Genomic DNA, 13293 nt, shown 5'->3' on the forward strand with positions numbered 1-13293 from the left:
TAAGGCATAAGGTAAGAAAAATAGTATTAGGACTCCCTGATAAAGTTTTAATACAATTTTTTGATGGTAGATAGATGATCTATACTAACATTACATAAAATAATGGACCAATGCAAATAACAATTTCTGACAAATGAAAGTTGTTCTTGGCAAACAATATGTAGAATTTGAAGCCTGGATTGTTCTCATACTAGAAAAAGACTTACACTAGATATATGAAAGTTGCACAAGTTAGGAACTGTTATAAATGTGATCATTTTACTTAAATTTAAATATTGTATTCTATTTTCTGGGTGTAAGTAAGATACTGGGATTCAGACTGCTGATAACTAAGGATAATTACCAGGATTCAGAGAAACTAAAAGGGAAGTTGAATAATCATCCTGAAAGAGCTGTTATGATTTTCCAAAGCTTAGCATTTTTCCATCCAAACATTGTCATCATAAAAATCTAAAGTAACGTGGAGATAAGAGTGTTATTCTTCAGGAAGCCCAGAGAGAATAGAGAGATACTTCCAGGGTTCTACGAAGAACAGACATCTCTACTAACACAAATTCCTCATAGAAAAAACTGTCCGTGGATATTTTTGCATCCTGGCTTAGTGAAGCCTGAAGAATGCCTGAGAGTCAATGACTACACCTTCCTAAGGACCAACAATCGCTTCGTTGTTACCCCCAACTGTCTCATTTGATGTTTTATTCTATTCTATACTTTATTCCAAATTTTTTTCTTTATTTTCCTTCTGACCCAATATCTTTTATTTTCATTTGACAATGAACAGACAGGATGAACGCATCCGGAAACTCCAGATACTTTTGCTCACTGAGAAACAATGGAGTTAACAGGGTCTTTCTCCATGGGCAAACATCTTCACAGTATCCCCTGCCCTTTAGAGTTGCAGGACATTAACACCTTTGCAGACAGCCACCTGACTGAGCTGGACTATGAGAGTTTAGCTGAACTGGGAGCCTTGGGTTGTCTCCATCAGGGCATGAGACCTTAAAATCACACCTCAGAAGATGCCATTGTGCCAGGTTTTGATTCAACTCTTCTTGTTAAACAACTTACCAACAATACTAGCCCTGGTCCTCTCTCCTGTGGACTTGGTCCTGGCAAATGACTTCCTTTTCAAAGATGTTCCTCTTAAATCAACAATATAACTACTCCATCAGAATACCAGACACTTCCCAACACGGAGCCTAAATCCAATCAAACACAAAACAGGGATGTGACAAGCTAGAATCCGAAGGATAGGCAGCAGAAAGATACTCTAAACCTCTAACCTAGCACAGCTCAAGACTCCCCCTGAGGTGGTAGGAAGGAAGGGGGAAAACAGCATGCTTTGAACAATTAAAATAATACTGTGGTGGGTCCCCAGGACTGCTGGCCTCTGCAGCACCCCTACTTCCCAGACAGCTGCTCGTATAGTTTGGGCAAGTCCTCCCACTGTGTCCGCTAACTCGTGCCTGCCACTGGGGTTCCTAGGTGATACTTTTGGCAGAAGGCTGGCACCTTGAACGGCTGCAGTGATCTCCAGACCTGATGCTGAGGATGGTTCATCACAGTTCAGTGGCTTGTCCTGCTCATACACCAGCTAGATCGAATAGTGGAGGCCTTTGCCATTGGAAGGCCCAGAGCCCACATAATCTGAGAGGACTGTGCCACTGTTAATGCCATTACACTTCATGTTGACCACCTGAAAATGGTGCCACTCTCTGAATTTGGAGTCCTTCCTGTTGAGAGCATTGGGACTGTGAGGAACAGGCTGTAGAGTTTCTCTGGATCAAGGCCAGCCCATGAAATGCTCCTGGGCTTATTCTTAACCTGGATGGGCAGCAGTGCTTTTCCAAGCTTGTCCATCTCCACCCTAACATAGAAGACCCACAGCACACGCTGGAGCTGCTTCTCAACCTCCTACAGGCTCAGTGGCCAGGCCAAATGACAGATGTGGGTGGGCATGGTGATGATAATAACAGTGACACACTGAGTCCCAAGTGCCTACATAAAAATTTCTACTGGGGACCTATTTGATCCAAAGTTCTCCTTTTAGTACTGAATTTATCTATTTTGTTGAACCTGATAACCTGTGGTCTGTATGACTCCATTTGAAAATGCCATCATAAAAATTAATCTTTAGTTGTCAGTTGTGACTTTTATTCTCCTTGTAGACTTCTATCTACTAAACTTAGCATACAAAGTTCTTATTTTTCTGGCAACAGGGAAATACGCATGGAAATGTGGATGTCTCTTTACCAAGAACTTTTATCATTATTAGGCTTGAGTTAGCCCCAGGTAAAAGCTGAAGAGAGAATGAGGAGGAGAAAGAGTCCCTTGAGAATGATCTACCTTGGTTATTGGGCCTAGATTTTGTCTTTATCCTGCCGCTAATGTGTAGTTGGATTAGGTAATGCAGCATTTGCCTGGTTGCTTAGTCATATTTCTCTCTGAAGTGCCTGAATATACAGTCAGTTAAAAATGCAGGAGGCTGGAAGTAACCGTAGATTTTAAACCCGCAGCTGTAGTAATTTATCCTCTCAGGAAAGATATACTAGTTAGGATGCTATTATAGATGGAAAATTCAGAGGGGAGGGACTGTTTGAGCCTGAATAACTCTGACCAAGTAATAACTTCACAAATAGGAATTTCAGGTGAAAAAGATTTATAAATCAAAGAAGAGTGAGGTAAAATGGGTGTGCCAAGTGTTGAACCACATTTTCCGTGCAGAGGAAAATGCTGAGGGGAGTTTATGATATATCAGTGATGCTGGCTTTCCTTCCCTGCTCCGGTGATCCTTTGTTAGACTCTTGTTCTGGAGTCTCAGATCCCTCTGAGCTTCTGATCTCGTCTTTTCTTCTGTTCTCATGATAAGCTAAGAGTTGAGGTGAGTCATTTACTCCCAGGCCATCCCGAGCATGGTACTGGATCCTCGCCCTTGGCTTACACTCTCTACCAATTGTAAAGACACATGGAGATTCCAGATTGGAAGGCACAATACAGCCCTGCAGCCTAAATTCCTTCCATATTTATATCCTTTCAAAATACCCGCAGCAAATGTGCTCCAACACATACCTAATGCCTCCTAGGACTGGAAATCGCACAAATTATTTTAAAGACTTCCTCCTTATGTTGGGTATAAATCAACTCTTTAAATTCTTTAAAATCTTCTTCTTAAATTTCATTTGGCTTATAGGGTCCTGAAATTAGAAATGCAATGTCAAAGCACACTGTATCAGTACAAAAGTACAAAAAAAAAAAAAAGTATTTACCGTAGCTCCTTTGTCATGGTTTGCATATTAATCAAGTCTTTTATTTTCAATCAAATATTCTCCATGTGTTATATTTGGGGGGGAGGTAGAGAAACAGTAATCTGTAGTCATATTCTCTCGTTCTTTGTGTATATGCATTTATAGTTTGTTCCAAGAACAGGGGGATATAGTTCAGTGATGTATGAGAATTTGAATCTGGGTTGGTCTTGGGGCTTGCTTTGATGAGAGGGGCATCATCCTGGGATGAATGTGACAAAACATATTATATACATGCATAAATTACCAAATAAAAATTATAAAAATAACCTGCAAAACACCCAAAGGAAGCCCAACTCCCAGGTTTTCTAACATGATCAGGATCAGAGGTGAGGAGGCCACAACATCTGCCCCAACATCCATAGTTACTAGATCCCCCAGGATCCAGGAACATAGGAACCTCTGCCCAGCCAAGGGCACAGGCCCCTTCAGTCTGCACCAGTACCCTGAACAGACCTTGGCCACTGACTCCATACCAAGTACCACAACACACAGAGGCAGCTGGACTCCCAGGTACTCTAACATGCCCAGGATCAGAGGTGATCAGAAACAGCAAGGATCACAGGATCACAGAGGAAGCTTGACTCCCAAGAGATTGGAAAAACCAGGATCTCAGAATCACAGGATCCCAAAAGCATAGGATCATAGAGACAGCTGTACTCTGAGGAGTTATGACACAACCAGGATCACAGGAAGTACAGACTGCAATCAGAAACAACAAGGGCGGGTAACACTAGAGATAACCAGACAGATAGAGGCAAGCACAAGAAGATAAGCAACAGAAACCAAGGCTACTTGGCACCATCAGAACCCAGTTCTCCCACTACAGCAAGTCCTGGATATCCCATCACACCAGAAAAGCAAGATTTGAATTTAAAATCACATCTCATGATGATGATAGAGGACTTTAGGTAGGACATAAATAATTCCCTTAAAGAAATACAGGAGAACATAGGTAAATAGGTAGAAACCCTTAAAGGGGAAACACAAAAATCTCTTAAAGAATTAATAGAGAACACAAATAAAGGTGAAAGAATCGAACAAACCATCCAGGATCTAAGAATGGAAATAGAAATGATAAAGAAATCACAAAGAAAGACAACTTTGTAGATAGAAAACCTAGGAAGAGCAACACGAGTCATAGATGCAAGCATCACCAACAGAATGCAAGACGTAGAAGAGAGAACCTCAGGGGCAGAAGATGCCATAGAAAACATTGAAACAACTGTCAAAGAGAATGCAAAATGCAAAAGCTCTTAACCCAAAAGCATCCAGGAAAAAGGACAAAATGAGACAACCAAAAGTAAGGATAATAGGAATGGAAGAGAGTGAAGATTCCCAGTTTAAAGGGCCGGTAAATATCTTCAGCAAGATTTTAGAAGAAAACTCCCCTAACCTAAAGAAAGAGAGGTCCATGAACATGCAAGAACCCTACAGAACTCCAAATACACTGGACCAGAAAAGAAATTCCTTCTGACACATAATAATCAAAACAACAAATGTACAGAACAAAGAAAGAACATTAAAAGCAGTAAGTGAAAAAGGTCAAATAAAAATATAAAGACAGACCTATCGAAATTACACCACACTACACAGCACAGACTACAAAAGCCAGATGATGCTGGGCAGATGTCATACAGACCCAAAGAAAACACAAATTCCAGCCCATTCTACTTTACCCAGCAAAATTTTCAATTAAAATCGATGGATAAATGAAAATATTCCATGACAAAACCAAATTTACACAATATTTTCACACAAAAAATGGAAAACTCCAACACAAAGAGGGAAACAACACCATAGAAAAAGCAAGAAAGTAATCTTCTTTCAACAAGAATATAGCTACACAAACATAATTTGACATCTAACAACAAAAATAACAGTAAGCAATAATGACTTTTCCTTACTATCTCTTAACATCAGTGGACTCAGTTGCCCAATAGAAAGACAAAGACTAATTGACTGGATACATAAGCAGGGCCCAGCATTTTGCTGCATACAGGAAATGCACCTCAATGACAAATACAAACACTACCTCAGAGTAAAAGGATGGGAAACAGTTTTCCAAGCAAATGGTTCCAAGCTGGAGTAGTCATTTCTATATCAAATAAAATTGACTTTCAAAGAAAAGCTATCAAAAAAGACAAAGACACTTTATGCTGGTAAAAGGAAAAATCTTTCAAGATGAATTTTCAATTCTGAACATCTATGCTCCAAGTGCAAGGGCACCCATATTCGTAAAAACAGTTAATAAGCTCTCTGCTCCCAAACCCGTAGGAGAGAGACCTCACCGCCTGGTTAGGTGGGCATTCCTGAGGCTGCAGAGCGGAGGAGACCACCAACACTGCCCACCCCTGCCCACATCCCTGGCCCAAGAGGAAACTGTATAAGGCCTCTGGGTTCCCGTAGGGGAGGGCCCAGGAGCCGCAGGACCCCTGAGCATGAGACACCGCCGGAACCTGAAGGAAACAGACCACATAAATAGTTCTCTGCACCCAAATCCCGTGGGAGGGAGAGCTAAACCTTCAGAAAGGCAGACATGCCTGGGAAACCAGAAGAGACTGCACTCTGCACACATCTCTGATGCCAGAGGAAAACACCAAACGCCATCTGGAACCCTAGTGCACAGAAGCTCCCAGAAAGGGCAGCGCAGATCTTCCTGGATGCTGCCGCCACAGAGAGCTCGTGGGCAGCACCCCTCGAGCAAACTTGAGCCTCGGGACCACAGGTAAGACCAACTTTTCTGCTGCAAGTGACCAGCCTGGTGAATTCAAGACACAGGCCCACAGGAACAGCTGAAGACCTGTAGAGAGGAAAAACTACACGCACGAAAGCAGAACACTCTGTCCCCATAACTGGCTGAAAGAAAACAGGAAAACAGGTCTACAGCACTCCTGACACACAGGCTTATAGGACAGTCTAGCCACTGTCAGAAATAGCAGAACAAAGTAACACTAGAGATAATCTGATGGCGAGAGCCAAGCGCAGGAACCCAAGCAACAGAAACCAAGACTACATGGCATCATCGGAGCCCAATTCTCCCACCAAAATAAACATGGAATATCCAAGCACACCAGAAAAGCAAGATCTAGTTTCAAAATCATATTTGATCATGATGCTGGAGGACTTCAAGAAAGACGTGAAGAACTCCCAGAGAGAAACACGGGAAAACATTAATAAACAAGTAGAAGCATACAAAGAGGAATCGCAAAAGTCCCTGAAAGAATTCCAAGAAAACATAATCAAACAGTTGAAGGAATTACAAATGGAAATAGAAGCAATCAAGAAAGAACACATGGAAACAACCCTGTATATAAAAAACCAAAAGAAAAGACAAGGAGCTATAGATACAAGCTGCACCAACAGAATACAAGAGATGGAAGAGAGAATCTCGGGAGCAGAAGATTCCATAGAAATCATTGACTCAACTGTCAAAGATAATGTAAAGCAGAAAAAGCTACTGTTCCAAAACATACAGGAAATCCAGGACTCAATGAGAAGATTAAACCTAAGGATAATAGGTATAGAAGAGAGTGAAGACTCCCAGCTCAAAGGACCAGTAAATATCTTCAACAAAATCATAGAAGAAAACTTCCCTAACCTAAAAAAAGAGATACCCATAGGCATACAGGAAGCCTACAGTACTCCAAATGGATTGGACCAGAAAAGAAACACCTCCCGCCACATAATAGTCAAAACACCGAACGCACAAAATAAAGAAAGAATATTAAAAGCAGTAAGGGAAAAAAGTCAAGTAACATATAAAGGCAGACCTATCAGAATCACACCAGACTTTTCGCCAGAAACTATGAAGGCCAGAAGATCCTGCACAGATGTCTTACAGACCCTAAGAGAACACAAGTGCCAGCCCAGGATACTGTATCCTGCAAAACTCTCAATTAACATATGGAGAAACCAAGATATTCCATGACAAAACCAAATTTACACAATATCTTTCTACAAATCCAGCACTACAAAGGATAATAAATGGTAAAGCCCAACATAAGGAGGCAAGCTATACCCTAGAAGAAGCAAGAAACTAATCGTCTTGGCAACAAAATGAAGAGAAGAAAAGCACACAAACATAACCTCACATCCAAATATGAATATAACAGGAAGCAATAATCACTATTCCTTAATATCTCTCAACATCAATGGCCTCAACTCCCCAATAAAAAGACATAGATTAACAAACTGGATACGCAACGAGGACCCTGCATTCTGCTGCCTACAGGAAACACACCTCAGAGACAAAGACAGACACTACCTCAGAGTGAAAGGCTGGAAAACAACTTTCCAAGCAAACGGTCAGAAGAAGCAAGCTGGAGTAGCCATTCTAATATCAAATAAAATCAATTTTCAATTAAAAGTCATCAAAAAAGGTAAGGAAGGACACTTCATACTCATGAAAGGAAAAATCCACCAAGATGAACTCTCAATCCTAAATATCTATGCCCCGAATACAAGGGCACCTACATACGTAAAAGAAACCTTACTAAAGCTAAAAACACACATTGCACCTCACACAATAATAGTGGGAGATTTCAACACCCCACACTCATCAATGGACAGATCATGGAAACAGAAATTAAACAGAGATGTAGACAGACTAAGAGAAGTCATGAGACAAATGGAGTTAACGGATATTTATAGAACATTCTATCCTAAAGCAAAAGGATATACCTTCTTCTCAGCTCCTCATGGTACTTTCTCCAAAATTGACCATATAGTTGGTCAAAAAACGGGCCTCAACAGGTACAGAAAAATAGAAATAATCCCATGCGTGCTATCAGACCACCACGGCCTAAAACTGGTCTTCAATAACAATAAGGGAAGAATGCCCACATATACGTGGAAATTGAACAATGCTCTACTCAATGATAACCTAGTCAAGGAAGAAATAAAGAAAGAAATTAAAAACTTTTTAGAATTTAATGAAAATGAAGGTACAACATACCCAAACTTATGGGACACAATGAAAGCTGTGCTAAGAGGAAAACTCATAGCGCTGAGTGCCTGCAGAAAGAAACAGGAAAGAGCATATGACAGCAGCTTGACAGCACAGCTAAAAGCTCTAGAGCAAAAAGAAGCAAATACACCCAGGAGGAGTAGAAGGCAGGAAATAATCAAACTCAGAGCTGAAATCAACCAAGTAGAAACAAAAAGGACCATAGAAAGAATCAACAGAACCAAAGTTGGTTCTTTGAGAAAATCAACAAGATAGATAAACCCTTAGCCAGACTAAGGAGAGGACCCAGAGAGTGTGTCCAAATTAACAAAATCAGAAATGGAAAAGGAGACATAACTACAGATTCAGAGGAAATTCAAAAAATCATCAGATCTTACTATAAGAGCCTATATTCAACAAAACTTGAAAATCTACAGGAAATGGACAATTTCCTAGACAGATACCAGGTACCGAAGTTAAATCAGGAACAGATAAACCAGTTAAACAACCCCATAACTCCTAAGGAAATAGAAGCAGTCATTAAAGGCCTCCCAACCAAAAAGAGCCCAGGTCCAGGCGGGTTTAGTGCAGAATTCTATCAAACCTTCATAGAAGACCTCATACCAATATTATCCAAAATATTCCACAAAATTGAAACAGATGGAGCCCTACCGAATTCCTTCTACGAAGCCACAATTACTCTTATACCTAAACCACACAAAGACACAACAAAGAAAGAGAACTTCAGACCAATTTCCCTTATGAATATCGACGCAAAAATACTCAATAAAATTCTGGCAATCCGAATCCAAGAGCACATCAAAACAATCATCCACCATGATCAAGTAGGCTTCATCCCAGGCATGCAGGGATAGTTTAATATACGGAAAACCATCAACGTGATCCATTATATAAACAAACTGAAAGAACAAAACCACATGATCATTTCATTAGATGCTGAGAAAGCATTTGACAAAATTCAACACCCTTTCACGATAAAAGTCCTGGAAAGAATAAGAATTCAAGGCCCATACCTAAACATAGTAAAAGCCATATACAGCAAACCAGTTGCTAACATTAAACTAAATGGAGAGAAACTTGAAGCAATCCCACTAAAATCAGGGACTAAACAAGGCTGCCCAATCTCTCCCTACTTATTCAATATAGTTCTTGAAATTCTAGCCAGAGCAATCAGACAACAAAAGGAGGTCAAGGGGATACAGATCAGAAAAGAAGAAGTCAAAATATCACTATTTGCAGATGATATGATAGTTTATTTTAGTGATCCCAAAAGTTCCACCAGAGAACTACTAAAGCTGATAAACAACTTCAGCAAAGTGGCTGGGTATAAAATTAACTCAAATCAGTAGCCTTCCTCTACACAAAAGAGAAACAAGCTGAGAAAGAAATTAGGGAAACGACACCCTTCATAATAGACCCAAATAATATAAAGTACCTCGGTGTGACTTTAACCAAGCAAGTAAAAGATCTGTACAATAAGAACTTCAAGACACTGAAGAAAGAAATTGAAGAAGACCTCAGAAGATGGAAATATCTCCCATGCTCATGGATTGGCAGGATTAATATAGTAAAAATGGCCATTTTACCAAAAGCAATCTACAGATTCAATGCAATCCCCATCAAAATACCAATCCAATTCTTCAAAGAGTTAGACAGAACAATTTGCAAATTCATCTGGAATAACAAAAAACCCAGGATAGCTAAAACTATCCTCAACAATAAAAGGACTTCAGGGGGAATCACTATCCCTGAACTCAAGCAGTATTACAGAGCAATAGTGATAAAAACTGCATGGTATTGGTACAGAGACAGACAGATAGACCAATGGAATAGAAGTGAAGACCCAGAAATGAACCCACACACTTATGGTCACTTGATTTTTGACAAAGGAGCCAAAACCATCCAATGGAAAAAAGATAGCATTTTCAGCAAATGGTGCTGGTTCAACTGGAGGGCAACATGTAGAAGAATGCAGATTGATCCATGCTTATCACCCTGTACAAAGCTTAAGTCCAAATGGATCAAGGACCTCCACATAAAACCAGACACACTCAAACTAATAGAAGAAAAACTAGGGAAGCATCTGGAACACATGGGAACTGGAAAAAATTTCCTGAAAAAAACACCAATGGCTTATGCTCTACGATCAAGAATCGACAAATGGGATCTCATAAAACTGCAAATCTTCTGTAAGGCAAAGGACACTGTGGTTAGGACAAAACGGCAACCAACAGATTGGGAAAAGATCTTTACCAATCCTACAACAGATAGAGGCCTTATATCCAAAATATACAAAGAACTCAAGAAGTTAGACCGCAGGGAAACAAATAACCCTATTAAAAAATGGGGTTCAGAGCTAAACAAAGAATTCACAGCTGAGGAATGCCGAATGGCTGAGAAACACCTAAAGAAATGTTCCACATCTTTAGTCATAAGGGAAATGCAAATCAAAACAACCCTGAGATTTCACCTCACACCAGTGAGAATGGCTAAGATCAAAAACTCAGGTGACAGCAGATGCTGGCGAGGATGTGGAGAAAGAGGAACACTCCTCCATTGTTGGTGGGATTGCAGACTGGTACAACCATTCTGGAAATCAGTCTGGAGGTTCCTCAGAAAATTGGACATTGAACTGCCTGAGGATCCAGCTATACCTCTCTTGGGCATATACCCAAAAGATGCCCCAACATATAAAAAAGACACGTGCTCCACTATGTTCATCACAGCCTTATTTATAATAGCCAGAAGCTGGTAAGAACCCAGATGCCCTTCAACAGAGGAATGGATACAGAAAATATGGTACATCTACACAATGGAATATTACTCAGCTATCAAAAACAATGGCTTTATGAAATTCGTAGGCAAATGGTTGGAACTGGAAAATATCATCCTGAGTGAGCTAACCCAATCACAGAAAGACATACATGGTATGCACTCACTGATAAGTGGCTATTAGCCCAAATGCTTAAATTACCCTAGATGCCTAGAACAAATGAAACTCAAGACGGATGATCAAAATGTGAATGCTTCACTCCTTCTCTAAAAGGGGAACAAGAATACCCTTGGCAGGGAAGAGAGAGGCAAAGATTAAAACAGAGACTGAAGGCACACCCATTCAGAGCCTGCCCCACATGTGGCCAACACATATACAGCCACCCAATTAGACAAGATGGATGAAGCAAAGAAGTGCAGACCGACAGGAGCCGGATGTAGATCGCTCCTGAGAGACACAGCCAGAATACAGCAAATACAGATGCGAATGCCAGCAGCAAACCACTGAACTGAGAATAGGACCCCTGTTGTAGGAATCAGAGAAAGAACTGGAAGAGCTTGAAGGGGCTCAAGACACCATATGTACAACAATGCCAAGCAACCAGAGCTTCCATTGACTAAGCCACTACCTAAAGACTATACATGGACTGACCCTGGACTCTGACCTCATAGGTAGCAATGAATATCCTAGTAAGAGCACCTTGGAAGGGGAAGCCCTGGGTCCTGCTAAGACTGAACCCCCAGTGAACTAGACTGTTGGGGGGAGGGCGGCAATGGGGGGAGGCTTGGGAGGGGAACACCTATAGGGAAGGGGAGGGGGGAGGGGGATGTTTGCCCGGAAACCAAAGAATTATTATTAAGTATTAAATAAATTTAAAAAAAAAGTAAAGCCATTAGTCGGACAACAACAACAACAACAACAACAAAAAACAGTTAATAAAGCTCAAAGCACACATATCACCTCACCACCTCACACAGTGGTAGACTTCAATAGACAGACCATGAAAATAGAAACTAAACAGAGACACAGTGAAACTAACAGCAATTTTGAACCAAATGGATTTAACAGATATCTATAGAATATTTCATCTTAAAACAAATGGATATACCTTTTTCTCGGGACCTCATGGTACCTTCTCCAAAATTGACTATATAATTGGTCACGAAACAGGCCTCAACAAATACAAGAAGATTGAAATAATTCCTTGCATCCTATCAGATCACCATTGAATAAGGCAGGTCTTCATTAACAACCAAAATGACAGAAATTCAACATATACATGGAAGCTGAACAATGCTGTACTCAATGATAATTTGGTCAAGGAAGAAATGAAGGAAGAAATTAAAGACATTTTAGAATTTAATGAAAATGAAAACACAACATACCAAAATTTATGAGACACAATGAGAGGAGTGCTAAGAGAAAAACTCATACTTCTGAGTGCCTCAGAAAAGAAACTGGGGAGAGCATACATTAGCAGATTAACAGCACACCTAAAAGTTCTAGAACAAAAAGAAGCAAATACACCCAAGAGGAATAGAAGACAGTAAAACTTGGGGCTGAAATCAACCAAGTAGAAACAAAAAGAACTATACAAAAAAATCAACAAAACCAGAAGCTGGTTCTTTAAGAAAATCAAAAAGATAGAAGAACCCTTAGCCAGACAAAGTGCACAGAGAGAGTATCCAAATAATAAATAAAGAATGAAAAGGGAGATATAACAACAGAAACTGAGGAAATATATATATATTTATATCATCAACTCCTACTACAATATATATATATATGTATATATATATATATATATATATCAACTCCTACTGCAAAAGCCTATACTCAACAAAATTGGGAAATCTGGATGAAATGGACCATTTTCTAGACAGATACCAGGTACCAAAGTTTAATCAGGATCAGATAAACCATCTAAACAGTCCCATAGTTCCTAAAAAAATAAAAGCAGTCATTAAAAGTCTTCTGAACAAAAAAGCCCAGGACCAGATGGGTTTAGTGCAGAATTCTATCATACCTCCAAAGAAGACTTAATACCAATCCTCTTCAAACTATCCCACAAAGTAGAAACAGGGAACACTACCTAATTCCTTCTATGAAGCCACAATTATGCTTATACCTAAACTACACAAAGATCCAACAAAGAAAGAGAACTTCAGACCAATTTCCCTTATTAATATCAATACAAAAATACTCAATAAAATTCTTGCAACATGAATCCAAGAACACATCTAAATGAT

General features: G+C 39.9%; 1 pseudogene; it reads right to left on the reverse strand.

Moving 5' to 3' along the window:
• Positions 1 to 1401: 1401 nt before the first annotated feature.
• Pebp1-ps2 (phosphatidylethanolamine binding protein 1, pseudogene 2) lies at positions 1402 to 1860 on the reverse strand (annotated as a pseudogene).
• Between the last annotated feature and the right edge of the window lie 11433 nt (positions 1861 to 13293).

The sequence above is a fragment of the Rattus norvegicus genome, chromosome 6 (genome assembly GCF_021556685.1).
Source record: "Rattus norvegicus strain SHRSP/BbbUtx chromosome 6, alternate assembly SHRSP_T2T, whole genome shotgun sequence".
In the NCBI taxonomy this organism is placed as follows: Eukaryota; Metazoa; Chordata; class Mammalia; order Rodentia; family Muridae; genus Rattus; species Rattus norvegicus.